This window comes from Conger conger, chromosome 15 (assembly GCF_963514075.1).
Source record: "Conger conger chromosome 15, fConCon1.1, whole genome shotgun sequence".
Taxonomy (NCBI): domain Eukaryota; kingdom Metazoa; phylum Chordata; class Actinopteri; order Anguilliformes; family Congridae; genus Conger; species Conger conger.
This window is the reverse complement of record NC_083774.1, coordinates 31,245,379-31,268,021: the sequence shown is the minus strand read 5'-3', so window position 1 is coordinate 31,268,021 and position 22,643 is coordinate 31,245,379. Positions and strand designations below refer to the sequence as shown.

General features: G+C 42.3%; 33 non-coding genes across 33 annotated transcripts; all 33 read left to right on the top strand.

Annotated features, from left to right (window-relative positions):
* Nucleotides 1–532: 532 nt before the first annotated feature.
* LOC133112568 (U4 spliceosomal RNA) lies at nucleotides 533–673 on the top strand. Its single transcript, XR_009705398.1, has one exon. It is a non-coding gene; the product is annotated as a U4 spliceosomal RNA (small nuclear RNA).
* A 541-nt stretch (nucleotides 674–1,214) lies between these two features.
* LOC133112567 (U4 spliceosomal RNA) lies at nucleotides 1,215–1,355 on the top strand. Its single transcript, XR_009705397.1, has one exon. It is a non-coding gene; the product is annotated as a U4 spliceosomal RNA (small nuclear RNA).
* A 531-nt stretch (nucleotides 1,356–1,886) lies between these two features.
* On the top strand, nucleotides 1,887–2,027 carry LOC133112565 (U4 spliceosomal RNA). Its single transcript, XR_009705395.1, has one exon. It is a non-coding gene; the product is annotated as a U4 spliceosomal RNA (small nuclear RNA).
* A 541-nt stretch (nucleotides 2,028–2,568) lies between these two features.
* LOC133112564 (U4 spliceosomal RNA) lies at nucleotides 2,569–2,709 on the top strand. Its single transcript, XR_009705394.1, has one exon. It is a non-coding gene; the product is annotated as a U4 spliceosomal RNA (small nuclear RNA).
* Nucleotides 2,710–3,250: 541 nt separating this feature from the next.
* On the top strand, nucleotides 3,251–3,391 carry LOC133112563 (U4 spliceosomal RNA). The gene has a single exon (XR_009705393.1). It is a non-coding gene; the product is annotated as a U4 spliceosomal RNA (small nuclear RNA).
* A 541-nt stretch (nucleotides 3,392–3,932) lies between these two features.
* LOC133112562 (U4 spliceosomal RNA) lies at nucleotides 3,933–4,073 on the top strand. Its single transcript, XR_009705392.1, has one exon. It is a non-coding gene; the product is annotated as a U4 spliceosomal RNA (small nuclear RNA).
* Nucleotides 4,074–4,614: 541 nt separating this feature from the next.
* On the top strand, nucleotides 4,615–4,755 carry LOC133112561 (U4 spliceosomal RNA). Its single transcript, XR_009705391.1, has one exon. It is a non-coding gene; the product is annotated as a U4 spliceosomal RNA (small nuclear RNA).
* Nucleotides 4,756–5,296: 541 nt separating this feature from the next.
* LOC133112560 (U4 spliceosomal RNA) lies at nucleotides 5,297–5,437 on the top strand. Its single transcript, XR_009705390.1, has one exon. It is a non-coding gene; the product is annotated as a U4 spliceosomal RNA (small nuclear RNA).
* A 541-nt stretch (nucleotides 5,438–5,978) lies between these two features.
* Nucleotides 5,979–6,119, top strand: LOC133112559 (U4 spliceosomal RNA). Its single transcript, XR_009705389.1, has one exon. It is a non-coding gene; the product is annotated as a U4 spliceosomal RNA (small nuclear RNA).
* Nucleotides 6,120–6,660: 541 nt separating this feature from the next.
* LOC133112558 (U4 spliceosomal RNA) lies at nucleotides 6,661–6,801 on the top strand. The gene has a single exon (XR_009705388.1). It is a non-coding gene; the product is annotated as a U4 spliceosomal RNA (small nuclear RNA).
* Nucleotides 6,802–7,342: 541 nt separating this feature from the next.
* Nucleotides 7,343–7,483, top strand: LOC133112557 (U4 spliceosomal RNA). The gene has a single exon (XR_009705387.1). It is a non-coding gene; the product is annotated as a U4 spliceosomal RNA (small nuclear RNA).
* A 541-nt stretch (nucleotides 7,484–8,024) lies between these two features.
* LOC133112556 (U4 spliceosomal RNA) lies at nucleotides 8,025–8,165 on the top strand. The gene has a single exon (XR_009705386.1). It is a non-coding gene; the product is annotated as a U4 spliceosomal RNA (small nuclear RNA).
* Nucleotides 8,166–8,706: 541 nt separating this feature from the next.
* LOC133112554 (U4 spliceosomal RNA) lies at nucleotides 8,707–8,847 on the top strand. The gene has a single exon (XR_009705384.1). It is a non-coding gene; the product is annotated as a U4 spliceosomal RNA (small nuclear RNA).
* A 541-nt stretch (nucleotides 8,848–9,388) lies between these two features.
* Nucleotides 9,389–9,529, top strand: LOC133112553 (U4 spliceosomal RNA). The gene has a single exon (XR_009705383.1). It is a non-coding gene; the product is annotated as a U4 spliceosomal RNA (small nuclear RNA).
* Nucleotides 9,530–10,070: 541 nt separating this feature from the next.
* On the top strand, nucleotides 10,071–10,211 carry LOC133112552 (U4 spliceosomal RNA). Its single transcript, XR_009705382.1, has one exon. It is a non-coding gene; the product is annotated as a U4 spliceosomal RNA (small nuclear RNA).
* Nucleotides 10,212–10,752: 541 nt separating this feature from the next.
* LOC133112551 (U4 spliceosomal RNA) lies at nucleotides 10,753–10,893 on the top strand. Its single transcript, XR_009705381.1, has one exon. It is a non-coding gene; the product is annotated as a U4 spliceosomal RNA (small nuclear RNA).
* A 541-nt stretch (nucleotides 10,894–11,434) lies between these two features.
* LOC133112550 (U4 spliceosomal RNA) lies at nucleotides 11,435–11,575 on the top strand. Its single transcript, XR_009705380.1, has one exon. It is a non-coding gene; the product is annotated as a U4 spliceosomal RNA (small nuclear RNA).
* A 541-nt stretch (nucleotides 11,576–12,116) lies between these two features.
* LOC133112549 (U4 spliceosomal RNA) lies at nucleotides 12,117–12,257 on the top strand. Its single transcript, XR_009705379.1, has one exon. It is a non-coding gene; the product is annotated as a U4 spliceosomal RNA (small nuclear RNA).
* A 541-nt stretch (nucleotides 12,258–12,798) lies between these two features.
* LOC133112548 (U4 spliceosomal RNA) lies at nucleotides 12,799–12,939 on the top strand. Its single transcript, XR_009705378.1, has one exon. It is a non-coding gene; the product is annotated as a U4 spliceosomal RNA (small nuclear RNA).
* Nucleotides 12,940–13,480: 541 nt separating this feature from the next.
* Nucleotides 13,481–13,621, top strand: LOC133112597 (U4 spliceosomal RNA). Its single transcript, XR_009705425.1, has one exon. It is a non-coding gene; the product is annotated as a U4 spliceosomal RNA (small nuclear RNA).
* Nucleotides 13,622–14,162: 541 nt separating this feature from the next.
* Nucleotides 14,163–14,303, top strand: LOC133112547 (U4 spliceosomal RNA). Its single transcript, XR_009705377.1, has one exon. It is a non-coding gene; the product is annotated as a U4 spliceosomal RNA (small nuclear RNA).
* Nucleotides 14,304–14,834: 531 nt separating this feature from the next.
* Nucleotides 14,835–14,975, top strand: LOC133112546 (U4 spliceosomal RNA). The gene has a single exon (XR_009705376.1). It is a non-coding gene; the product is annotated as a U4 spliceosomal RNA (small nuclear RNA).
* Nucleotides 14,976–15,516: 541 nt separating this feature from the next.
* Nucleotides 15,517–15,657, top strand: LOC133112545 (U4 spliceosomal RNA). The gene has a single exon (XR_009705375.1). It is a non-coding gene; the product is annotated as a U4 spliceosomal RNA (small nuclear RNA).
* Nucleotides 15,658–16,188: 531 nt separating this feature from the next.
* LOC133112542 (U4 spliceosomal RNA) lies at nucleotides 16,189–16,329 on the top strand. Its single transcript, XR_009705373.1, has one exon. It is a non-coding gene; the product is annotated as a U4 spliceosomal RNA (small nuclear RNA).
* Nucleotides 16,330–16,870: 541 nt separating this feature from the next.
* On the top strand, nucleotides 16,871–17,011 carry LOC133112541 (U4 spliceosomal RNA). Its single transcript, XR_009705372.1, has one exon. It is a non-coding gene; the product is annotated as a U4 spliceosomal RNA (small nuclear RNA).
* Nucleotides 17,012–17,552: 541 nt separating this feature from the next.
* Nucleotides 17,553–17,693, top strand: LOC133112540 (U4 spliceosomal RNA). The gene has a single exon (XR_009705371.1). It is a non-coding gene; the product is annotated as a U4 spliceosomal RNA (small nuclear RNA).
* A 541-nt stretch (nucleotides 17,694–18,234) lies between these two features.
* LOC133112539 (U4 spliceosomal RNA) lies at nucleotides 18,235–18,375 on the top strand. The gene has a single exon (XR_009705370.1). It is a non-coding gene; the product is annotated as a U4 spliceosomal RNA (small nuclear RNA).
* Nucleotides 18,376–18,906: 531 nt separating this feature from the next.
* Nucleotides 18,907–19,047, top strand: LOC133112538 (U4 spliceosomal RNA). The gene has a single exon (XR_009705369.1). It is a non-coding gene; the product is annotated as a U4 spliceosomal RNA (small nuclear RNA).
* Nucleotides 19,048–19,588: 541 nt separating this feature from the next.
* Nucleotides 19,589–19,729, top strand: LOC133112537 (U4 spliceosomal RNA). Its single transcript, XR_009705368.1, has one exon. It is a non-coding gene; the product is annotated as a U4 spliceosomal RNA (small nuclear RNA).
* A 541-nt stretch (nucleotides 19,730–20,270) lies between these two features.
* On the top strand, nucleotides 20,271–20,411 carry LOC133112536 (U4 spliceosomal RNA). Its single transcript, XR_009705367.1, has one exon. It is a non-coding gene; the product is annotated as a U4 spliceosomal RNA (small nuclear RNA).
* A 541-nt stretch (nucleotides 20,412–20,952) lies between these two features.
* Nucleotides 20,953–21,093, top strand: LOC133112535 (U4 spliceosomal RNA). The gene has a single exon (XR_009705366.1). It is a non-coding gene; the product is annotated as a U4 spliceosomal RNA (small nuclear RNA).
* Nucleotides 21,094–21,634: 541 nt separating this feature from the next.
* On the top strand, nucleotides 21,635–21,775 carry LOC133112534 (U4 spliceosomal RNA). The gene has a single exon (XR_009705365.1). It is a non-coding gene; the product is annotated as a U4 spliceosomal RNA (small nuclear RNA).
* Nucleotides 21,776–22,316: 541 nt separating this feature from the next.
* On the top strand, nucleotides 22,317–22,457 carry LOC133112533 (U4 spliceosomal RNA). Its single transcript, XR_009705364.1, has one exon. It is a non-coding gene; the product is annotated as a U4 spliceosomal RNA (small nuclear RNA).
* Nucleotides 22,458–22,643: the final 186 nt, after the last annotated feature.

Genomic DNA, 22,643 nt, shown 5'->3' with positions numbered 1-22,643 from the left:
TTGTTCAAAAGAAAGAGCGTTGTGTGTATTTGTTTGCTGTTGAAACGATTGTTGGTTTGGAGATGTCGCGTGATGTCGCACGTGCTTTTTCCAAGAAAGGCGGGTTGCATTTATCCCTTTTCGATGATCGGGTGTCAGTTTTGGCAAAAGATATCTCTGAATTGTTTGGAAATGGCCTTTTCTTTTCAAAAGTGGAATTGGGAAAGCCCCTGTGGTTCCACCCACAGACGGAGCCCTCACATCTGCTGTTTCTTGCCTGGAACACTTGGGGGCGACGGTGAACATTTAGCATTACCCAAAATGCCCTTTGTGTTCAACTTTGTAAAAACATATAAAAATGTTTCATTATCCTAAAACGTATTATGAAAAAGAACGTATGGTTACCAAATCCGGGTCACAGCTTAAATGGAAATGTATGAATTTTTGGCAAGACTTAGCAATTGGGTAAAATGGAAATATGTCGCCAAAACTTCCCGTTTTGGAAAAGTCGATGTTTTTGGCTGGGTCCTTCAGGTCGAATTTGGTCAACTTTATCTTTGCGCAGTGGCAGTATCGTAGCCTATGAGGTTTATCCGAGGCGTGATTATTGCTGGTTGAAAACTTAACCCAATACCCCGCCGAGACTGCTTGAAATATTAGCGGGCTTGGCAATTTTTGACAGTCTCATCCGGGACTGGTGTTTTTGTTCAAAAGAAAGAGCGTTGTGTGTATTTGTTTGCTGTTGAAACGATTGTTGGTTTGGAGATGTCGCGTGATGTCGCACGTGCTTTTTCCAAGAAAGGCGGGTTGCATTTATCCCTTTTCGATGATCGGGTGTCAGTTTTGGCAAAAGATATCTCTGAATTGTTTGGAAATGGCCTTTTCTTTTCAAAAGTGGAATTGGGAAAGCCCCTGTGGTTCCACCCACAGACGGAGCCCTCACATCTGCTGTTTCTTGCCTGGAACACTTGGGGGCGACGGTGAACATTTAGCATTACCCAAAATGCCCTTTGTGTTCAACTTTGTAAAAACATATAAAAATGTTTCATTATCCTAAAACGTATTATGAAAAAGAACGTATGGTTACCAAATCCGGGTCACAGCTTAAATGGAAATGTATGAATTTTTGGCAAGACTTAGCAATTCGGTAAAATGGAAATATGTCGCCAAAACTTCCCGTTTTGGAAAAGTCGATGTTTTTGGCTGGGTCCTTCAGGTCGAATTTGGTCAACTTTATCTTTGCGCAGTGGCAGTATCGTAGCCTATGAGGTTTATCCGAGGCGTGATTATTGCTGGTTGAAAACTTAACCCAATACCCCGCCGAGACTGCTTGAAATATTAGCGGGCTTGGCAATTTTTGACAGTCTCATCCGGGACTGGTGTTTTTGTTCAAAAGAAAGAGCGTTGTGTGTATTTGTTTGCTGTTGAAACGATTGTTGGTTTGGAGATGTCGCACGTGCTTTTTCCAAGAAAGGCGGGTTGCATTTATCCCTTTTCGATGATCGGGTGTCAGTTTTGGCAAAAGATATCTCTGAATTGTTTGGAAATGGCCTTTTCTTTTCAAAAGTGGAATTGGGAAAGCCCCTGTGGTTCCACCCACAGACGGAGCCCTCACATCTGCTGTTTCTTGCCTGGAACACTTGGGGGCGACGGTGAACATTTAGCATTACCCAAAATGCCCTTTGTGTTCAACTTTGTAAAAACATATAAAAATGTTTCATTATCCTAAAACGTATTATGAAAAAGAACGTATGGTTACCAAATCCGGGTCACAGCTTAAATGGAAATGTATGAATTTTTGGCAAGACTTAGCAATTCGGTAAAATGGAAATATGTCGCCAAAACTTCCCGTTTTGGAAAAGTCGATGTTTTTGGCTGGGTCCTTCAGGTCGAATTTGGTCAACTTTATCTTTGCGCAGTGGCAGTATCGTAGCCTATGAGGTTTATCCGAGGCGTGATTATTGCTGGTTGAAAACTTAACCCAATACCCCGCCGAGACTGCTTGAAATATTAGCGGGCTTGGCAATTTTTGACAGTCTCATCCGGGACTGGTGTTTTTGTTCAAAAGAAAGAGCGTTGTGTGTATTTGTTTGCTGTTGAAACGATTGTTGGTTTGGAGATGTCGCGTGATGTCGCACGTGCTTTTTCCAAGAAAGGCGGGTTGCATTTATCCCTTTTCGATGATCGGGTGTCAGTTTTGGCAAAAGATATCTCTGAATTGTTTGGAAATGGCCTTTTCTTTTCAAAAGTGGAATTGGGAAAGCCCCTGTGGTTCCACCCACAGACGGAGCCCTCACATCTGCTGTTTCTTGCCTGGAACACTTGGGGGCGACGGTGAACATTTAGCATTACCCAAAATGCCCTTTGTGTTCAACTTTGTAAAAACATATAAAAATGTTTCATTATCCTAAAACGTATTATGAAAAAGAACGTATGGTTACCAAATCCGGGTCACAGCTTAAATGGAAATGTATGAATTTTTGGCAAGACTTAGCAATTCGGTAAAATGGAAATATGTCGCCAAAACTTCCCGTTTTGGAAAAGTCGATGTTTTTGGCTGGGTCCTTCAGGTCGAATTTGGTCAACTTTATCTTTGCGCAGTGGCAGTATCGTAGCCTATGAGGTTTATCCGAGGCGTGATTATTGCTGGTTGAAAACTTAACCCAATACCCCGCCGAGACTGCTTGAAATATTAGCGGGCTTGGCAATTTTTGACAGTCTCATCCGGGACTGGTGTTTTTGTTCAAAAGAAAGAGCGTTGTGTGTATTTGTTTGCTGTTGAAACGATTGTTGGTTTGGAGATGTCGCGTGATGTCGCACGTGCTTTTTCCAAGAAAGGCGGGTTGCATTTATCCCTTTTCGATGATCGGGTGTCAGTTTTGGCAAAAGATATCTCTGAATTGTTTGGAAATGGCCTTTTCTTTTCAAAAGTGGAATTGGGAAAGCCCCTGTGGTTCCACCCACAGACGGAGCCCTCACATCTGCTGTTTCTTGCCTGGAACACTTGGGGGCGACGGTGAACATTTAGCATTACCCAAAATGCCCTTTGTGTTCAACTTTGTAAAAACATATAAAAATGTTTCATTATCCTAAAACGTATTATGAAAAAGAACGTATGGTTACCAAATCCGGGTCACAGCTTAAATGGAAATGTATGAATTTTTGGCAAGACTTAGCAATTCGGTAAAATGGAAATATGTCGCCAAAACTTCCCGTTTTGGAAAAGTCGATGTTTTTGGCTGGGTCCTTCAGGTCGAATTTGGTCAACTTTATCTTTGCGCAGTGGCAGTATCGTAGCCTATGAGGTTTATCCGAGGCGTGATTATTGCTGGTTGAAAACTTAACCCAATACCCCGCCGAGACTGCTTGAAATATTAGCGGGCTTGGCAATTTTTGACAGTCTCATCCGGGACTGGTGTTTTTGTTCAAAAGAAAGAGCGTTGTGTGTATTTGTTTGCTGTTGAAACGATTGTTGGTTTGGAGATGTCGCGTGATGTCGCACGTGCTTTTTCCAAGAAAGGCGGGTTGCATTTATCCCTTTTCGATGATCGGGTGTCAGTTTTGGCAAAAGATATCTCTGAATTGTTTGGAAATGGCCTTTTCTTTTCAAAAGTGGAATTGGGAAAGCCCCTGTGGTTCCACCCACAGACGGAGCCCTCACATCTGCTGTTTCTCGCCTGGAACACTTGGGGGCGACGGTGAACATTTAGCATTACCCAAAATGCCCTTTGTGTTCAACTTTGTAAAAACATATAAAAATGTTTCATTATCCTAAAACGTATTATGAAAAAGAACGTATGGTTACCAAATCCGGGTCACAGCTTAAATGGAAATGTATGAATTTTTGGCAAGACTTAGCAATTCGGTAAAATGGAAATATGTCGCCAAAACTTCCCGTTTTGGAAAAGTCGATGTTTTTGGCTGGGTCCTTCAGGTCGAATTTGGTCAACTTTATCTTTGCGCAGTGGCAGTATCGTAGCCTATGAGGTTTATCCGAGGCGTGATTATTGCTGGTTGAAAACTTAACCCAATACCCCGCCGAGACTGCTTGAAATATTAGCGGGCTTGGCAATTTTTGACAGTCTCATCCGGGACTGGTGTTTTTGTTCAAAAGAAAGAGCGTTGTGTGTATTTGTTTGCTGTTGAAACGATTGTTGGTTTGGAGATGTCGCGTGATGTCGCACGTGCTTTTTCCAAGAAAGGCGGGTTGCATTTATCCCTTTTCGATGATCGGGTGTCAGTTTTGGCAAAAGATATCTCTGAATTGTTTGGAAATGGCCTTTTCTTTTCAAAAGTGGAATTGGGAAAGCCCCTGTGGTTCCACCCACAGACGGAGCCCTCACATCTGCTGTTTCTTGCCTGGAACACTTGGGGGCGACGGTGAACATTTAGCATTACCCAAAATGCCCTTTGTGTTCAACTTTGTAAAAACATATAAAAATGTTTCATTATCCTAAAACGTATTATGAAAAAGAACGTATGGTTACCAAATCCGGGTCACAGCTTAAATGGAAATGTATGAATTTTTGGCAAGACTTAGCAATTGGGTAAAATGGAAATATGTCGCCAAAACTTCCCGTTTTGGAAAAGTCGATGTTTTTGGCTGGGTCCTTCAGGTCGAATTTGGTCAACTTTATCTTTGCGCAGTGGCAGTATCGTAGCCTATGAGGTTTATCCGAGGCGTGATTATTGCTGGTTGAAAACTTAACCCAATACCCCGCCGAGACTGCTTGAAATATTAGCGGGCTTGGCAATTTTTGACAGTCTCATCCGGGACTGGTGTTTTTGTTCAAAAGAAAGAGCGTTGTGTGTATTTGTTTGCTGTTGAAACGATTGTTGGTTTGGAGATGTCGCGTGATGTCGCACGTGCTTTTTCCAAGAAAGGCGGGTTGCATTTATCCCTTTTCGATGATCGGGTGTCAGTTTTGGCAAAAGATATCTCTGAATTGTTTGGAAATGGCCTTTTCTTTTCAAAAGTGGAATTGGGAAAGCCCCTGTGGTTCCACCCACAGACGGAGCCCTCACATCTGCTGTTTCTTGCCTGGAACACTTGGGGGCGACGGTGAACATTTAGCATTACCCAAAATGCCCTTTGTGTTCAACTTTGTAAAAACATATAAAAATGTTTCATTATCCTAAAACGTATTATGAAAAAGAACGTATGGTTACCAAATCCGGGTCACAGCTTAAATGGAAATGTATGAATTTTTGGCAAGACTTAGCAATTCGGTAAAATGGAAATATGTCGCCAAAACTTCCCGTTTTGGAAAAGTCGATGTTTTTGGCTGGGTCCTTCAGGTCGAATTTGGTCAACTTTATCTTTGCGCAGTGGCAGTATCGTAGCCTATGAGGTTTATCCGAGGCGTGATTATTGCTGGTTGAAAACTTAACCCAATACCCCGCCGAGACTGCTTGAAATATTAGCGGGCTTGGCAATTTTTGACAGTCTCATCCGGGACTGGTGTTTTTGTTCAAAAGAAAGAGCGTTGTGTGTATTTGTTTGCTGTTGAAACGATTGTTGGTTTGGAGATGTCGCGTGATGTCGCACGTGCTTTTTCCAAGAAAGGCGGGTTGCATTTATCCCTTTTCGATGATCGGGTGTCAGTTTTGGCAAAAGATATCTCTGAATTGTTTGGAAATGGCCTTTTCTTTTCAAAAGTGGAATTGGGAAAGCCCCTGTGGTTCCACCCACAGACGGAGCCCTCACATCTGCTGTTTCTTGCCTGGAACACTTGGGGGCGACGGTGAACATTTAGCATTACCCAAAATGCCCTTTGTGTTCAACTTTGTAAAAACATATAAAAATGTTTCATTATCCTAAAACGTATTATGAAAAAGAACGTATGGTTACCAAATCCGGGTCACAGCTTAAATGGAAATGTATGAATTTTTGGCAAGACTTAGCAATTCGGTAAAATGGAAATATGTCGCCAAAACTTCCCGTTTTGGAAAAGTCGATGTTTTTGGCTGGGTCCTTCAGGTCGAATTTGGTCAACTTTATCTTTGCGCAGTGGCAGTATCGTAGCCTATGAGGTTTATCCGAGGCGTGATTATTGCTGGTTGAAAACTTAACCCAATACCCCGCCGAGACTGCTTGAAATATTAGCGGGCTTGGCAATTTTTGACAGTCTCATCCGGGACTGGTGTTTTTGTTCAAAAGAAAGAGCGTTGTGTGTATTTGTTTGCTGTTGAAACGATTGTTGGTTTGGAGATGTCGCGTGATGTCGCACGTGCTTTTTCCAAGAAAGGCGGGTTGCATTTATCCCTTTTCGATGATCGGGTGTCAGTTTTGGCAAAAGATATCTCTGAATTGTTTGGAAATGGCCTTTTCTTTTCAAAAGTGGAATTGGGAAAGCCCCTGTGGTTCCACCCACAGACGGAGCCCTCACATCTGCTGTTTCTTGCCTGGAACACTTGGGGGCGACGGTGAACATTTAGCATTACCCAAAATGCCCTTTGTGTTCAACTTTGTAAAAACATATAAAAATGTTTCATTATCCTAAAACGTATTATGAAAAAGAACGTATGGTTACCAAATCCGGGTCACAGCTTAAATGGAAATGTATGAATTTTTGGCAAGACTTAGCAATTCGGTAAAATGGAAATATGTCGCCAAAACTTCCCGTTTTGGAAAAGTCGATGTTTTTGGCTGGGTCCTTCAGGTCGAATTTGGTCAACTTTATCTTTGCGCAGTGGCAGTATCGTAGCCTATGAGGTTTATCCGAGGCGTGATTATTGCTGGTTGAAAACTTAACCCAATACCCCGCCGAGACTGCTTGAAATATTAGCGGGCTTGGCAATTTTTGACAGTCTCATCCGGGACTGGTGTTTTTGTTCAAAAGAAAGAGCGTTGTGTGTATTTGTTTGCTGTTGAAACGATTGTTGGTTTGGAGATGTCGCGTGATGTCGCACGTGCTTTTTCCAAGAAAGGCGGGTTGCATTTATCCCTTTTCGATGATCGGGTGTCAGTTTTGGCAAAAGATATCTCTGAATTGTTTGGAAATGGCCTTTTCTTTTCAAAAGTGGAATTGGGAAAGCCCCTGTGGTTCCACCCACAGACGGAGCCCTCACATCTGCTGTTTCTTGCCTGGAACACTTGGGGGCGATGGTGAACATTTAGCATTACCCAAAATGCCCTTTGTGTTCAACTTTGTAAAAACATATAAAAATGTTTCATTATCCTAAAACGTATTATGAAAAAGAACGTATGGTTACCAAATCCGGGTCACAGCTTAAATGGAAATGTATGAATTTTTGGCAAGACTTAGCAATTCGGTAAAATGGAAATATGTCGCCAAAACTTCCCGTTTTGGAAAAGTCGATGTTTTTGGCTGGGTCCTTCAGGTCGAATTTGGTCAACTTTATCTTTGCGCAGTGGCAGTATCGTAGCCTATGAGGTTTATCCGAGGCGTGATTATTGCTGGTTGAAAACTTAACCCAATACCCCGCCGAGACTGCTTGAAATATTAGCGGGCTTGGCAATTTTTGACAGTCTCATCCGGGACTGGTGTTTTTGTTCAAAAGAAAGAGCGTTGTGTGTATTTGTTTGCTGTTGAAACGATTGTTGGTTTGGAGATGTCGCGTGATGTCGCACGTGCTTTTTCCAAGAAAGGCGGGTTGCATTTATCCCTTTTCGATGATCGGGTGTCAGTTTTGGCAAAAGATATCTCTGAATTGTTTGGAAATGGCCTTTTCTTTTCAAAAGTGGAATTGGGAAAGCCCCTGTGGTTCCACCCACAGACGGAGCCCTCACATCTGCTGTTTCTTGCCTGGAACACTTGGGGGCGACGGTGAACATTTAGCATTACCCAAAATGCCCTTTGTGTTCAACTTTGTAAAAACATATAAAAATGTTTCATTATCCTAAAACGTATTATGAAAAAGAACGTATGGTTACCAAATCCGGGTCACAGCTTAAATGGAAATGTATGAATTTTTGGCAAGACTTAGCAATTCGGTAAAATGGAAATATGTCGCCAAAACTTCCCGTTTTGGAAAAGTCGATGTTTTTGGCTGGGTCCTTCAGGTCGAATTTGGTCAACTTTATCTTTGCGCAGTGGCAGTATCGTAGCCTATGAGGTTTATCCGAGGCGTGATTATTGCTGGTTGAAAACTTAACCCAATACCCCGCCGAGACTGCTTGAAATATTAGCGGGCTTGGCAATTTTTGACAGTCTCATCCGGGACTGGTGTTTTTGTTCAAAAGAAAGAGCGTTGTGTGTATTTGTTTGCTGTTGAAACGATTGTTGGTTTGGAGATGTCGCGTGATGTCGCACGTGCTTTTTCCAAGAAAGGCGGGTTGCATTTATCCCTTTTCGATGATCGGGTGTCAGTTTTGGCAAAAGATATCTCTGAATTGTTTGGAAATGGCCTTTTCTTTTCAAAAGTGGAATTGGGAAAGCCCCTGTGGTTCCACCCACAGACGGAGCCCTCACATCTGCTGTTTCTTGCCTGGAACACTTGGGGGCGACGGTGAACATTTAGCATTACCCAAAATGCCCTTTGTGTTCAACTTTGTAAAAACATATAAAAATGTTTCATTATCCTAAAACGTATTATGAAAAAGAACGTATGGTTACCAAATCCGGGTCACAGCTTAAATGGAAATGTATGAATTTTTGGCAAGACTTAGCAATTCGGTAAAATGGAAATATGTCGCCAAAACTTCCCGTTTTGGAAAAGTCGATGTTTTTGGCTGGGTCCTTCAGGTCGAATTTGGTCAACTTTATCTTTGCGCAGTGGCAGTATCGTAGCCTATGAGGTTTATCCGAGGCGTGATTATTGCTGGTTGAAAACTTAACCCAATACCCCGCCGAGACTGCTTGAAATATTAGCGGGCTTGGCAATTTTTGACAGTCTCATCCGGGACTGGTGTTTTTGTTCAAAAGAAAGAGCGTTGTGTGTATTTGTTTGCTGTTGAAACGACTGTTGGTTTGGAGATGTCGCGTGATGTCGCACGTGCTTTTTCCAAGAAAGGCGGGTTGCATTTATCCCTTTTCGATGATCGGGTGTCAGTTTTGGCAAAAGATATCTCTGAATTGTTTGGAAATGGCCTTTTCTTTTCAAAAGTGGAATTGGGAAAGCCCCTGTGGTTCCACCCACAGACGGAGCCCTCACATCTGCTGTTTCTTGCCTGGAACACTTGGGGGCGACGGTGAACATTTAGCATTACCCAAAATGCCCTTTGTGTTCAACTTTGTAAAAACATATAAAAATGTTTCATTATCCTAAAACGTATTATGAAAAAGAACGTATGGTTACCAAATCCGGGTCACAGCTTAAATGGAAATGTATGAATTTTTGGCAAGACTTAGCAATTCGGTAAAATGGAAATATGTCGCCAAAACTTCCCGTTTTGGAAAAGTCGATGTTTTTGGCTGGGTCCTTCAGGTCGAATTTGGTCAACTTTATCTTTGCGCAGTGGCAGTATCGTAGCCTATGAGGTTTATCCGAGGCGTGATTATTGCTGGTTGAAAACTTAACCCAATACCCCGCCGAGACTGCTTGAAATATTAGCGGGCTTGGCAATTTTTGACAGTCTCATCCGGGACTGGTGTTTTTGTTCAAAAGAAAGAGCGTTGTGTGTATTTGTTTGCTGTTGAAACGATTGTTGGTTTGGAGATGTCGCGTGATGTCGCACGTGCTTTTTCCAAGAAAGGCGGGTTGCATTTATCCCTTTTCGATGATCGGGTGTCAGTTTTGGCAAAAGATATCTCTGAATTGTTTGGAAATGGCCTTTTCTTTTCAAAAGTGGAATTGGGAAAGCCCCTGTGGTTCCACCCACAGACGGAGCCCTCACATCTGCTGTTTCTTGCCTGGAACACTTGGGGGCGACGGTGAACATTTAGCATTACCCAAAATGCCCTTTGTGTTCAACTTTGTAAAAACATATAAAAATGTTTCATTATCCTAAAACGTATTATGAAAAAGAACGTATGGTTACCAAATCCGGGTCACAGCTTAAATGGAAATGTATGAATTTTTGGCAAGACTTAGCAATTCGGTAAAATGGAAATATGTCGCCAAAACTTCCCGTTTTGGAAAAGTCGATGTTTTTGGCTGGGTCCTTCAGGTCGAATTTGGTCAACTTTATCTTTGCGCAGTGGCAGTATCGTAGCCTATGAGGTTTATCCGAGGCGTGATTATTGCTGGTTGAAAACTTAACCCAATACCCCGCCGAGACTGCTTGAAATATTAGCGGGCTTGGCAATTTTTGACAGTCTCATCCGGGACTGGTGTTTTTGTTCAAAAGAAAGAGCGTTGTGTGTATTTGTTTGCTGTTGAAACGATTGTTGGTTTGGAGATGTCGCGTGATGTCGCACGTGCTTTTTCCAAGAAAGGCGGGTTGCATTTATCCCTTTTCGATGATCGGGTGTCAGTTTTGGCAAAAGATATCTCTGAATTGTTTGGAAATGGCCTTTTCTTTTCAAAAGTGGAATTGGGAAAGCCCCTGTGGTTCCACCCACAGACGGAGCCCTCACATCTGCTGTTTCTTGCCTGGAACACTTGGGGGCGACGGTGAACATTTAGCATTACCCAAAATGCCCTTTGTGTTCAACTTTGTAAAAACATATAAAAATGTTTCATTATCCTAAAACGTATTATGAAAAAGAACGTATGGTTACCAAATCCGGGTCACAGCTTAAATGGAAATGTATGAATTTTTGGCAAGACTTAGCAATTCGGTAAAATGGAAATATGTCGCCAAAACTTCCCGTTTTGGAAAAGTCGATGTTTTTGGCTGGGTCCTTCAGGTCGAATTTGGTCAACTTTATCTTTGCGCAGTGGCAGTATCGTAGCCTATGAGGTTTATCCGAGGCGTGATTATTGCTGGTTGAAAACTTAACCCAATACCCCGCCGAGACTGCTTGAAATATTAGCGGGCTTGGCAATTTTTGACAGTCTCATCCGGGACTGGTGTTTTTGTTCAAAAGAAAGAGCGTTGTGTGTATTTGTTTGCTGTTGAAACGATTGTTGGTTTGGAGATGTCGCGTGATGTCGCACGTGCTTTTTCCAAGAAAGGCGGGTTGCATTTATCCCTTTTCGATGATCGGGTGTCAGTTTTGGCAAAAGATATCTCTGAATTGTTTGGAAATGGCCTTTTCTTTTCAAAAGTGGAATTGGGAAAGCCCCTGTGGTTCCACCCACAGACGGAGCCCTCACATCTGCTGTTTCTTGCCTGGAACACTTGGGGGCGACGGTGAACATTTAGCATTACCCAAAATGCCCTTTGTGTTCAACTTTGTAAAAACATATAAAAATGTTTCATTATCCTAAAACGTATTATGAAAAAGAACGTATGGTTACCAAATCCGGGTCACAGCTTAAATGGAAATGTATGAATTTTTGGCAAGACTTAGCAATTCGGTAAAATGGAAATATGTCGCCAAAACTTCCCGTTTTGGAAAAGTCGATGTTTTTGGCTGGGTCCTTCAGGTCGAATTTGGTCAACTTTATCTTTGCGCAGTGGCAGTATCGTAGCCTATGAGGTTTATCCGAGGCGTGATTATTGCTGGTTGAAAACTTAACCCAATACCCCGCCGAGACTGCTTGAAATATTAGCGGGCTTGGCAATTTTTGACAGTCTCATCCGGGACTGGTGTTTTTGTTCAAAAGAAAGAGCGTTGTGTGTATTTGTTTGCTGTTGAAACGATTGTTGGTTTGGAGATGTCGCGTGATGTCGCACGTGCTTTTTCCAAGAAAGGCGGGTTGCATTTATCCCTTTTCGATGATCGGGTGTCAGTTTTGGCAAAAGATATCTCTGAATTGTTTGGAAATGGCCTTTTCTTTTCAAAAGTGGAATTGGGAAAGCCCCTGTGGTTCCACCCACAGACGGAGCCCTCACATCTGCTGTTTCTTGCCTGGAACACTTGGGGGCGACGGTGAACATTTAGCATTACCCAAAATGCCCTTTGTGTTCAACTTTGTAAAAACATATAAAAATGTTTCATTATCCTAAAACGTATTATGAAAAAGAACGTATGGTTACCAAATCCGGGTCACAGCTTAAATGGAAATGTATGAATTTTTGGCAAGACTTAGCAATTCGGTAAAATGGAAATATGTCGCCAAAACTTCCCGTTTTGGAAAAGTCGATGTTTTTGGCTGGGTCCTTCAGGTCGAATTTGGTCAACTTTATCTTTGCGCAGTGGCAGTATCGTAGCCTATGAGGTTTATCCGAGGCGTGATTATTGCTGGTTGAAAACTTAACCCAATACCCCGCCGAGACTGCTTGAAATATTAGCGGGCTTGGCAATTTTTGACAGTCTCATCCGGGACTGGTGTTTTTGTTCAAAAGAAAGAGCGTTGTGTGTATTTGTTTGCTGTTGAAACGATTGTTGGTTTGGAGATGTCGCGTGATGTCGCACGTGCTTTTTCCAAGAAAGGCGGGTTGCATTTATCCCTTTTCGATGATCGGGTGTCAGTTTTGGCAAAAGATATCTCTGAATTGTTTGGAAATGGCCTTTTCTTTTCAAAAGTGGAATTGGGAAAGCCCCTGTGGTTCCACCCACAGACGGAGCCCTCACATCTGCTGTTTCTTGCCTGGAACACTTGGGGGCGACGGTGAACATTTAGCATTACCCAAAATGCCCTTTGTGTTCAACTTTGTAAAAACATATAAAAATGTTTCATTATCCTAAAACGTATTATGAAAAAGAACGTATGGTTACCAAATCCGGGTCACAGCTTAAATGGAAATGTATGAATTTTTGGCAAGACTTAGCAATTCGGTAAAATGGAAATATGTCGCCAAAACTTCCCGTTTTGGAAAAGTCGATGTTTTTGGCTGGGTCCTTCAGGTCGAATTTGGTCAACTTTATCTTTGCGCAGTGGCAGTATCGTAGCCTATGAGGTTTATCCGAGGCGTGATTATTGCTGGTTGAAAACTTAACCCAATACCCCGCCGAGACTGCTTGAAATATTAGCGGGCTTGGCAATTTTTGACAGTCTCATCCGGGACTGGTGTTTTTGTTCAAAAGAAAGAGCGTTGTGTGTATTTGTTTGCTGTTGAAACGATTGTTGGTTTGGAGATGTCGCGTGATGTCGCACGTGCTTTTTCCAAGAAAGGCGGGTTGCATTTATCCCTTTTCGATGATCGGGTGTCAGTTTTGGCAAAAGATATCTCTGAATTGTTTGGAAATGGCCTTTTCTTTTCAAAAGTGGAATTGGGAAAGCCCCTGTGGTTCCACCCACAGACGGAGCCCTCACATCTGCTGTTTCTTGCCTGGAACACTTGGGGGCGACGGTGAACATTTAGCATTACCCAAAATGCCCTTTGTGTTCAACTTTGTAAAAACATATAAAAATGTTTCATTATCCTAAAACGTATTATGAAAAAGAACGTATGGTTACCAAATCCGGGTCACAGCTTAAATGGAAATGTATGAATTTTTGGCAAGACTTAGCAATTCGGTAAAATGGAAATATGTCGCCAAAACTTCCCGTTTTGGAAAAGTCGATGTTTTTGGCTGGGTCCTTCAGGTCGAATTTGGTCAACTTTATCTTTGCGCAGTGGCAGTATCGTAGCCTATGAGGTTTATCCGAGGCGTGATTATTGCTGGTTGAAAATTTAACCCAATACCCCGCCGAGACTGCTTGAAATATTAGCGGGCTTGGCAATTTTTGACAGTCTCATCCGGGACTGGTGTTTTTGTTCAAAAGAAAGAGCGTTGTGTGTATTTGTTTGCTGTTGAAACGATTGTTGGTTTGGAGATGTCGCGTGATGTCGCACGTGCTTTTTCCAAGAAAGGCGGGTTGCATTTATCCCTTTTCGATGATCGGGTGTCAGTTTTGGCAAAAGATATCTCTGAATTGTTTGGAAATGGCCTTTTCTTTTCAAAAGTGGAATTGGGAAAGCCCCTGTGGTTCCACCCACAGACGGAGCCCTCACATCTGCTGTTTCTTGCCTGGAACACTTGGGGGCGACGGTGAACATTTAGCATTACCCAAAATGCCCTTTGTGTTCAACTTTGTAAAAACATATAAAAATGTTTCATTATCCTAAAACGTATTATGAAAAAGAACGTATGGTTACCAAATCCGGGTCACAGCTTAAATGGAAATGTATGAATTTTTGGCAAGACTTAGCAATTCGGTAAAATGGAAATATGTCGCCAAAACTTCCCGTTTTGGAAAAGTCGATGTTTTTGGCTGGGTCCTTCAGGTCGAATTTGGTCAACTTTATCTTTGCGCAGTGGCAGTATCGTAGCCTATGAGGTTTATCCGAGGCGTGATTATTGCTGGTTGAAAACTTAACCCAATACCCCGCCGAGACTGCTTGAAATATTAGCGGGCTTGGCAATTTTTGACAGTCTCATCCGGGACTGGTGTTTTTGTTCAAAAGAAAGAGCGTTGTGTGTATTTGTTTGCTGTTGAAACGATTGTTGGTTTGGAGATGTCGCACGTGCTTTTTCCAAGAAAGGCGGGTTGCATTTATCCCTTTTCGATGATCGGGTGTCAGTTTTGGCAAAAGATATCTCTGAATTGTTTGGAAATGGCCTTTTCTTTTCAAAAGTGGAATTGGGAAAGCCCCTGTGGTTCCACCCACAGACGGAGCCCTCACATCTGCTGTTTCTTGCCTGGAACACTTGGGGGCGACGGTGAACATTTAGCATTACCCAAAATGCCCTTTGTGTTCAACTTTGTAAAAACATATAAAAATGTTTCATTATCCTAAAACGTATTATGAAAAAGAACGTATGGTTACCAAATCCGGGTCACAGCTTAAATGGAAATGTATGAATTTTTGGCAAGACTTAGCAATTGGGTAAAATGGAAATATGTCGCCAAAACTTCCCGTTTTGGAAAAGTCGATGTTTTTGGCTGGGTCCTTCAGGTCGAATTTGGTCAACTTTATCTTTGCGCAGTGGCAGTATCGTAGCCTATGAGGTTTATCCGAGGCGTGATTATTGCTGGTTGAAAACTTAACCCAATACCCCGCCGAGACTGCTTGAAATATTAGCGGGCTTGGCAATTTTTGACAGTCTCATCCGGGACTGGTGTTTTTGTTCAAAAGAAAGAGCGTTGTGTGTATTTGTTTGCTGTTGAAACGATTGTTGGTTTGGAGATGTCGCGTGATGTCGCACGTGCTTTTTCCAAGAAAGGCGGGTTGCATTTATCCCTTTTCGATGATCGGGTGTCAGTTTTGGCAAAAGATATCTCTGAATTGTTTGGAAATGGCCTTTTCTTTTCAAAAGTGGAATTGGGAAAGCCCCTGTGGTTCCACCCACAGACGGAGCCCTCACATCTGCTGTTTCTTGCCTGGAACACTTGGGGGCGACGGTGAACATTTAGCATTACCCAAAATGCCCTTTGTGTTCAACTTTGTAAAAACATATAAAAATGTTTCATTATCCTAAAACGTATTATGAAAAAGAACGTATGGTTACCAAATCCGGGTCACAGCTTAAATGGAAATGTATGAATTTTTGGCAAGACTTAGCAATTGGGTAAAATGGAAATATGTCGCCAAAACTTCCCGTTTTGGAAAAGTCGATGTTTTTGGCTGGGTCCTTCAGGTCGAATTTGGTCAACTTTATCTTTGCGCAGTGGCAGTATCGTAGCCTATGAGGTTTATCCGAGGCGTGATTATTGCTGGTTGAAAACTTAACCCAATACCCCGCCGAGACTGCTTGAAATATTAGCGGGCTTGGCAATTTTTGACAGTCTCATCCGGGACTGGTGTTTTTGTTCAAAAGAAAGAGCGTTGTGTGTATTTGTTTGCTGTTGAAACGATTGTTGGTTTGGTGATGTCGCACGTGCTTTTTCCAAGAAAGGCGGGTTGCATTTATCCCTTTTCGATGATCGGGTGTCAGTTTTGGCAAAAGATATCTCTGAATTGTTTGGAAATGGCCTTTTCTTTTCAAAAGTGGAATTGGGAAAGCCCCTGTGGTTCCACCCACAGACGGAGCCCTCACATCTGCTGTTTCTTGCCTGGAACACTTGGGGGCGACGGTGAACATTTAGCATTACCCAAAATGCCCTTTGTGTTCAACTTTGTAAAAACATATAAAAATGTTTCATTATCCTAAAACGTATTATGAAAAAGAACGTATGGTTACCAAATCCGGGTCACAGCTTAAATGGAAATGTATGAATTTTTGGCAAGACTTAGCAATTGGGTAAAATGGAAATATGTCGCCAAAACTTCCCGTTTTGGAAAAGTCGATGTTTTTGGCTGGGTCCTTCAGGTCGAATTTGGTCAACTTTATCTTTGCGCAGTGGCAGTATCGTAGCCTATGAGGTTTATCCGAGGCGTGATTATTGCTGGTTGAAAACTTAACCCAATACCCCGCCGAGACTGCTTGAAATATTAGCGGGCTTGGCAATTTTTGACAGTCTCATCCGGGACTGGTGTTTTTGTTCAAAAGAAAGAGCGTTGTGTGTATTTGTTTGCTGTTGAAACGATTGTTGGTTTGGAGATGTCGCGTGATGTCGCACGTGCTTTTTCCAAGAAAGGCGGGTTGCATTTATCCCTTTTCGATGATCGGGTGTCAGTTTTGGCAAAAGATATCTCTGAATTGTTTGGAAATGGCCTTTTCTTTTCAAAAGTGGAATTGGGAAAGCCCCTGTGGTTCCACCCACAGACGGAGCCCTCACATCTGCTGTTTCTTGCCTGGAACACTTGGGGGCGACGGTGAACATTTAGCATTACCCAAAATGCCCTTTGTGTTCAACTTTGTAAAAACATATAAAAATGTTTCATTATCCTAAAACGTATTATGAAAAAGAACGTATGGTTACCAAATCCGGGTCACAGCTTAAATGGAAATGTATGAATTTTTGGCAAGACTTAGCAATTGGGTAAAATGGAAATATGTCGCCAAAACTTCCCGTTTTGGAAAAGTCGATGTTTTTGGCTGGGTCCTTCAGGTCGAATTTGGTCAACTTTATCTTTGCGCAGTGGCAGTATCGTAGCCTATGAGGTTTATCCGAGGCGTGATTATTGCTGGTTGAAAACTTAACCCAATACCCCGCCGAGACTGCTTGAAATATTAGCGGGCTTGGCAATTTTTGACAGTCTCATCCGGGACTGGTGTTTTTGTTCAAAAGAAAGAGCGTTGTGTGTATTTGTTTGCTGTTGAAACGATTGTTGGTTTGGAGATGTCGCGTGATGTCGCACGTGCTTTTTCCAAGAAAGGCGGGTTGCATTTATCCCTTTTCGATGATCGGGTGTCAGTTTTGGCAAAAGATATCTCTGAATTGTTTGGAAATGGCCTTTTCTTTTCAAAAGTGGAATTGGGAAAGCCCCTGTGGTTCCACCCACAGACGGAGCCCTCACATCTGCTGTTTCTTGCCTGGAACACTTGGGGGCGACGGTGAACATTTAGCATTACCCAAAATGCCCTTTGTGTTCAACTTTGTAAAAACATATAAAAATGTTTCATTATCCTAAAACGTATTATGAAAAAGAACGTATGGTTACCAAATCCGGGTCACAGCTTAAATGGAAATGTATGAATTTTTGGCAAGACTTAGCAATTCGGTAAAATGGAAATATGTCGCCAAAACTTCCCGTTTTGGAAAAGTCGATGTTTTTGGCTGGGTCCTTCAGGTCGAATTTGGTCAACTTTATCTTTGCGCAGTGGCAGTATCGTAGCCTATGAGGTTTATCCGAGGCGTGATTATTGCTGGTTGAAAACTTAACCCAATACCCCGCCGAGACTGCTTGAAATATTAGCGGGCTTGGCAATTTTTGACAGTCTCATCCGGGACTGGTGTTTTTGTTCAAAAGAAAGAGCGTTGTGTGTATTTGTTTGCTGTTGAAACGATTGTTGGTTTGGAGATGTCGCGTGATGTCGCACGTGCTTTTTCCAAGAAAGGCGGGTTGCATTTATCCCTTTTCGATGATCGGGTGTCAGTTTTGGCAAAAGATATCTCTGAATTGTTTGGAAATGGCCTTTTCTTTTCAAAAGTGGAATTGGGAAAGCCCCTGTGGTTCCACCCACAGACGGAGCCCTCACATCTGCTGTTTCTTGCCTGGAACACTTGGGGGCGACGGTGAACATTTAGCATTACCCAAAATGCCCTTTGTGTTCAACTTTGTAAAAACATATAAAAATGTTTCATTATCCTAAAACGTATTATGAAAAAGAACGTATGGTTACCAAATCCGGGTCACAGCTTAAATGGAAATGTATGAATTTTTGGCAAGACTTAGCAATTGGGTAAAATGGAAATATGTCGCCAAAACTTCCCGTTTTGGAAAAGTCGATGTTTTTGGCTGGGTCCTTCAGGTCGAATTTGGTCAACTTTATCTTTGCGCAGTGGCAGTATCGTAGCCTATGAGGTTTATCCGAGGCGTGATTATTGCTGGTTGAAAACTTAACCCAATACCCCGCCGAGACTGCTTGAAATATTAGCGGGCTTGGCAATTTTTGACAGTCTCATCCGGGACTGGTGTTTTTGTTCAAAAGAAAGAGCGTTGTGTGTATTTGTTTGCTGTTGAAACGATTGTTGGTTTGGTGATGTCGCACGTGCTTTTTCCAAGAAAGGCGGGTTGCATTTATCCCTTTTCGATGATCGGGTGTCAGTTTTGGCAAAAGATATCTCTGAATTGTTTGGAAATGGCCTTTTCTTTTCAAAAGTGGAATTGGGAAAGCCCCTGTGGTTCCACCCACAGACGGAGCCCTCACATCTGCTGTTTCTTGCCTGGAACACTTGGGGGCGACGGTGAACATTTAGCATTACCCAAAATGCCCTTTGTGTTCAACTTTGTAAAAACATATAAAAATGTTTCATTATCCTAAAACGTATTATGAAAAAGAACGTATGGTTACCAAATCCGGGTCACAGCTTAAATGGAAATGTATGAATTTTTGGCAAGACTTAGCAATTGGGTAAAATGGAAATATGTCGCCAAAACTTCCCGTTTTGGAAAAGTCGATGTTTTTGGCTGGGTCCTTCAGGTCGAATTTGGTCAACTTTATCTTTGCGCAGTGGCAGTATCGTAGCCTATGAGGTTTATCCGAGGCGTGATTATTGCTGGTTGAAAACTTAACCCAATACCCCGCCGAGACTGCTTGAAATATTAGCGGGCTTGGCAATTTTTGACAGTCTCATCCGGGACTGGTGTTTTTGTTCAAAAGAAAGAGCGTTGTGTGTATTTGTTTGCTGTTGAAACGATTGTTGGTTTGGAGATGTCGCGTGATGTCGCACGTGCTTTTTCCAAGAAAGGCGGGTTGCATTTATCCCTTTTCGATGATCGGGTGTCAGTTTTGGCAAAAGATATCTCTGAATTGTTTGGAAATGGCCTTTTCTTTTCAAAAGTGGAATTGGGAAAGCCCCTGTGGTTCCACCCACAGACGGAGCCCTCACATCTGCTGTTTCTTGCCTGGAACACTTGGGGGCGACGGTGAACATTTAGCATTACCCAAAATGCCCTTTGTGTTCAACTTTGTAAAAACATATAAAAATGTTTCATTATCCTAAAACGTATTATGAAAAAGAACGTATGGTTACCAAATCCGGGTCACAGCTTAAATGGAAATGTATGAATTTTTGGCAAGACTTAGCAATTGGGTAAAATGGAAATATGTCGCCAAAACTTCCCGTTTTGGAAAAGTCGATGTTTTTGGCTGGGTCCTTCAGGTCGAATTTGGTCAACTTTATCTTTGCGCAGTGGCAGTATCGTAGCCTATGAGGTTTATCCGAGGCGTGATTATTGCTGGTTGAAAACTTAACCCAATACCCCGCCGAGACTGCTTGAAATATTAGCGGGCTTGGCAATTTTTGACAGTCTCATCCGGGACTGGTGTTTTTGTTCAAAAGAAAGAGCGTTGTGTGTATTTGTTTGCTGTTGAAACGATTGTTGGTTTGGAGATGTCGCGTGATGTCGCACGTGCTTTTTCCAAGAAAGGCGGGTTGCATTTATCCCTTTTCGATGATCGGGTGTCAGTTTTGGCAAAAGATATCTCTGAATTGTTTGGAAATGGCCTTTTCTTTTCAAAAGTGGAATTGGGAAAGCCCCTGTGGTTCCACCCACAGACGGAGCCCTCACATCTGCTGTTTCTTGCCTGGAACACTTGGGGGCGACGGTGAACATTTAGCATTACCCAAAATGCCCTTTGTGTTCAACTTTGTAAAAACATATAAAAATGTTTCATTATCCTAAAACGTATTATGAAAAAGAACGTATGGTTACCAAATCCGGGTCACAGCTTAAATGGAAATGTATGAATTTTTGGCAAGACTTAGCAATTCGGTAAAATGGAAATATGTCGCCAAAACTTCCCGTTTTGGAAAAGTCGATGTTTTTGGCTGGGTCCTTCAGGTCGAATTTGGTCAACTTTATCTTTGCGCAGTGGCAGTATCGTAGCCTATGAGGTTTATCCGAGGCGTGATTATTGCTGGTTGAAAACTTAACCCAATACCCCGCCGAGACTGCTTGAAATATTAGCGGGCTTGGCAATTTTTGACAGTCTCATCCGGGACTGGTGTTTTTGTTCAAAAGAAAGAGCGTTGTGTGTATTTGTTTGCTGTTGAAACGATTGTTGGTTTGGAGATGTCGCGTGATGTCGCACGTGCTTTTTCCAAGAAAGGCGGGTTGCATTTATCCCTTTTCGATGATCGGGTGTCAGTTTTGGCAAAAGATATCTCTGAATTGTTTGGAAATGGCCTTTTCTTTTCAAAAGTGGAATTGGGAAAGCCCCTGTGGTTCCACCCACAGACGGAGCCCTCACATCTGCTGTTTCTTGCCTGGAACACTTGGGGGCGACGGTGAACATTTAGCATTACCCAAAATGCCCTTTGTGTTCAACTTTGTAAAAACATATAAAAATGTTTCATTATCCTAAAACGTATTATGAAAAAGAACGTATGGTTACCAAATCCGGGTCACAGCTTAAATGGAAATGTATGAATTTTTGGCAAGACTTAGCAATTGGGTAAAATGGAAATATGTCGCCAAAACTTCCCGTTTTGGAAAAGTCGATGTTTTTGGCTGGGTCCTTCAGGTCGAATTTGGTCAACTTTATCTTTGCGCAGTGGCAGTATCGTAGCCTATGAGGTTTATCCGAGGCGTGATTATTGCTGGTTGAAAACTTAACCCAATACCCCGCCGAGACTGCTTGAAATATTAGCGGGCTTGGCAATTTTTGACAGTCTCATCCGGGACTGGTGTTTTTGTTCAAAAGAAAGAGCGTTGTGTGTATTTGTTTGCTGTTGAAACGATTGTTGGTTTGGAGATGTCGCGTGATGTCGCACGTGCTTTTTCCAAGAAAGGCGGGTTGCATTTATCCCTTTTCGATGATCGGGTGTCAGTTTTGGCAAAAGATATCTCTGAATTGTTTGGAAATGGCCTTTTCTTTTCAAAAGTGGAATTGGGAAAGCCCCTGTGGTTCCACCCACAGACGGAGCCCTCACATCTGCTGTTTCTTGCCTGGAACACTTGGGGGCGACGGTGAACATTTAGCATTACCCAAAATGCCCTTTGTGTTCAACTTTGTAAAAACATATAAAAATGTTTCATTATCCTAAAACGTATTATGAAAAAGAACGTATGGTTACCAAATCCGGGTCACAGCTTAAATGGAAATGTATGAATTTTTGGCAAGACTTAGCAATTCGGTAAAATGGAAATATGTCGCCAAAACTTCCCGTTTTGGAAAAGTCGATGTTTTTGGCTGGGTCCTTCAGGTCGAATTTGGTCAACTTTATCTTTGCGCAGTGGCAGTATCGTAGCCTATGAGGTTTATCCGAGGCGTGATTATTGCTGGTTGAAAACTTAACCCAATACCCCGCCGAGACTGCTTGAAATATTAGCGGGCTTGGCAATTTTTGACAGTCTCATCCGGGACTGGTGTTTTTGTTCAAAAGAAAGAGCGTTGTGTGTATTTGTTTGCTGTTGAAACGATTGTTGGTTTGGAGATGTCGCGTGATGTCGCACGTGCTTTTTCCAAGAAAGGCGGGTTGCATTTATCCCTTTTCGATGATCGGGTGTCAGTTTTGGCAAAAGATATCTCTGAATTGTTTGGAAATGGCCTTTTCTTTTCAAAAGTGGAATTGGGAAAGCCCCTGTGGTTCCACCCACAGACGGAGCCCTCACATCTGCTGTTTCTTGCCTGGAACACTTGGGGGCGACGGTGAACATTTAGCATTACCCAAAATGCCCTTTGTGTTCAACTTTGTAAAAACATATAAAAATGTTTCATTATCCTAAAACGTATTATGAAAAAGAACGTATGGTTACCAAATCCGGGTCACAGCTTAAATGGAAATGTATGAATTTTTGGCAAGACTTAGCAATTGGGTAAAATGGAAATATGTCGCCAAAACTTCCCGTTTTGGAAAAGTCGATGTTTTTGGCTGGGTCCTTCAGGTCGAATTTGGTCAACTTTATCTTTGCGCAGTGGCAGTATCGTAGCCTATGAGGTTTATCCGAGGCGTGATTATTGCTGGTTGAAAACTTAACCCAATACCCCGCCGAGACTGCTTGAAATATTAGCGGGCTTGGCAATTTTTGACAGTCTCATCCGGGACTGGTGTTTTTGTTCAAAAGAAAGAGCGTTGTGTGTATTTGTTTGCTGTTGAAACGATTGTTGGTTTGGTGATGTCGCACGTGCTTTTTCCAAGAAAGGCGGGTTGCATTTATCCCTTTTCGATGATCGGGTGTCAGTTTTGGCAAAAGATATCTCTGAATTGTTTGGAAATGGCCTTTTCTTTTC